This window comes from Belonocnema kinseyi, chromosome 2, assembly GCF_010883055.1.
Source record: "Belonocnema kinseyi isolate 2016_QV_RU_SX_M_011 chromosome 2, B_treatae_v1, whole genome shotgun sequence".
Lineage (NCBI taxonomy): Eukaryota > Metazoa > Arthropoda > Insecta > Hymenoptera > Cynipidae > Belonocnema > Belonocnema kinseyi.
The window spans coordinates 31,273,193-31,276,337 of record NC_046658.1 but is presented as its reverse complement, the minus strand read 5'-3'; the positions used below and the strand labels follow the sequence as shown (position 1 = coordinate 31,276,337).

Below are 3,145 nucleotides of genomic sequence, written 5' to 3'. Positions count from 1 at the left end.
TTATAATTTGAAGAAAATTCTAAAACGGGAGACGGTTTGGTTGCGGCCAGGTACTGTAAATAACTCTGCCAGCGGTACGTGACGAATACAATAGGAACATTATATGACCGTCCCTTTACTTCTCAGTGCGTTTGAGATGCTGAAAATCGGCACAAACAGCCACTGAAAAACGCACTGGCGGCCCAGTCCAGTTTACCAGTGGGTTTTCAGTGCTTTTTTATGGGCAGGGGAAGGCTTTAAGATGTCCTTTTTGAAACTGAAATGAGAATTCGATCATAAATAACATGCAGAGATGCTGTCTAAATAGCCAGCCAGCCGAAAAGTCATAAGAGTGAAAAAGACAGAGCGTGTAAATACACCATTAGAAATAGATTTTTTCATTTTCAAAGTTAACAGCCCAAGCGATATAAATCTCAGAGTATTTTCAGGCGAAATAGCCTGGCCGGTTTGAGATTATCTGCAGGTTCGATTTGAATGATTTAGTCTCAGAGATAGAGAGATTTGGGTCCTTTTAGTGGTCCTTTTAAGAGTGATGCGACGGTAATATAATGTTACTTTTGTATTCGTCACGTTCCGGACGGGCAGAGTTATTTACAATAGTTGGCCGTCGCTAACCCGACTCTCCCTTTTTAAATTCTTCTGCAAATTATCAACACTTTTTTCTTAGTTGATGATTTTTCTCATTATACTTATTTATAATTGTAACTTATATGCTAATATACCATTTTCTAGTTGAATTAAAAAATGTCTTTTTTGGCGTATCTCATTCCATGTACGAGAAACGTCGTATTAATTCCAATTTTAAGCATTTAAAAAAAGTTAGATATCTGAAATCATCGAAACCCGTGGATTCCGAATTATTATGTTTTAGGTTGTTAACTATGAAATGTAAAAAATCTATTTATAAATTTTAATCAGAAAGCTTAACAAAGAACACTAAGTTAGTGTAGGCCAGTAGTCTGCAAACTTTTTGCTTAATTTTCAGGTATGGTCAGGCTCCACCCGACTTAATTGTTTCTACAACTTTTCGGTCTATTCGTGTACCTTAGTGTGAGTGAGCTTACTCCAGCAAGGTTCTTTTGTCCACAGGCATGTCGAATTAAGGAAATTTTAAAACTTAATTTTTCAACTAGCGATTTGAAAATAGCATTATCATCATCTACGAATTTTCCCGATTCCAATGATATATTACTTGCATGGAAAAGTTAAAAATTTGAAGGAGTTTAATATCAAGAAACATCAGCTTTACAGTCAATGTAATACTAAATACTTTTCAAAATTTTAACCTTTATCGATAAATTTCATGGCTTTGGAATCTGAACAACACGTAGATTCCAAACATATTACTTTTAAGTCACTGATTGCAAAACTACGAATTTTTTAATCTCACATTTTTTTTACTATTTTCTAACAAAGGACCCCTGAGGATCGGGGTGGTCTGGCCACGCTCGCAGGTACTGACCTGAAAGTAGGTCGTAGGGCAGCCAGGGCAGAGTACCCTGCCCTGGGCAAGAGCATGCCGACCACTGGTGTAGGCTACTCTATTTAGATGGCATCTCTGCTTGTACTTTATAATCGAAGTCTCATTTCAGTTTCGAAAAGAACATTTGAAAGCCTTCCGACAATTTAAACGAGCTAGCTGGATCTTTAAAAATATCTACCTGAGTGCCTGCGGAGAATATTCTCTGAAGCTTCTCTGACTCTGAGAAACTTCAGTGAATACACAGAGATTTCTATCAGCACATGTTGCGTCATAAGCTAAAAATTAAATCTGCCCCTCATTATCATGGAATTGCATACATTTGAGGGTTCAACAAGTAGTCGATACTTGGGGTAAATTTATCTTATAGGGGTAGTGTATTTATCTTATATAGGGGTAGAGAATGTGTTTGTTAAAGCCGAAGGAGCTCTAACGGCAGGGGTACCGAAAGTTCGGTATAAATATGGTTGTGTCTTCATAAAAATCCGGCTAATCGTATTAAAATTTCGGTACAAATAGCCCCTCTTCCAGACCACCCTTACTAACCCCATAACTCTTTCGAGTCCGAAATTATTAATTAATTAATAGGAATTTCATTTTTAACTCTTTAAAGTTTAATCGAGCCTTAATGCGAATGAATACCTACCGAAAAATTATAGAATGACTCGAATCGAAGCAACGATATAACTCGTGTTATTTCATTCTCGTGAAATCGTTGCCTTTCGATCCTCGTCACGCCCCGAGTAAAAATGCTTCGACTTACCCTGGCGGACCGAAGGAAGCGAATGGTACTTCTACAAAGTACCCGTAAAGACCCCATTGGGTCCCCATTCGGTTCCTTTTTAACAAAAATTCGAAAAAACAACAAAATCAACTTTTAAATTGTTGAAATTCGGATTCTACGTTAAAATTCTCTATAGAAGGTCACGGAATAATCGCAATAGTTTTTATTGCAACGGTAAAAACTTTAAAAAAATATAAGCCTTAGAACCCCTGTTGACCGCTACTTACAGGCTATGCGTTTGAAGTGTAGTAGTCAACAGGCGTTATACATCTGATATTTTTTAAAACTTTTTACCGTTCCAAAAAAAACTATGGCGATTATTCCGTGACCTTACAGGGCATTTTAACGTAGAATCCGAATTTTAACAAATTAAAATTTGATTTTGCTGCTTTTTCTAGTTTTTTGAAAAGGAACCGAATGGGGACCCAATGGCGTCTTTACGGGTACTTTATAAAGGCTCCATTCGGTTCCTTCGGACCGCCAGGGTATACGTCTTATATTTTTTTAAACTTTTTACCGTTGCAAAAAAAAAAACTATTGCGATTATTCTGTGACCTTCTATAGGGAATTTTAACGTAGAATCCGAATTTCACAAATTTAAAAGTTTATTTTGTTTTTTCCGAGTTTTTTAAGAAGGAACCGAATGGGGACCCAATGGGATCTTTACGGGTACTTTGTAGAGACTCCATTCAAGACATGCTAAAGTCGAAAAGTGATAATTCAACAACTTTTTTTTTAATTTATGTATTTTATTCAAAAAAATTTTTCAAAAAGTAATTGTTTTAGTTGAAAGTTGAACTATTTCTATTAAAAGATAGTCAAATAGTCATTAATATTAATATAATATTTTATAATTATAATATTAACATCAATAATATATA

At 35.6% G+C, this 3,145-nt stretch overlaps 1 protein-coding gene across 4 annotated transcripts in view; it reads left to right on the top strand.

Annotated features, from left to right (window-relative positions):
• The window catches only part of LOC117167978 (ATPase inhibitor mai-2, mitochondrial-like), a 16,813-nt gene that overhangs the window by 1,713 nt on the left and 11,955 nt on the right, over window positions 1-3,145 (top strand). The gene's annotated exons all lie outside the window — the stretch shown is intronic.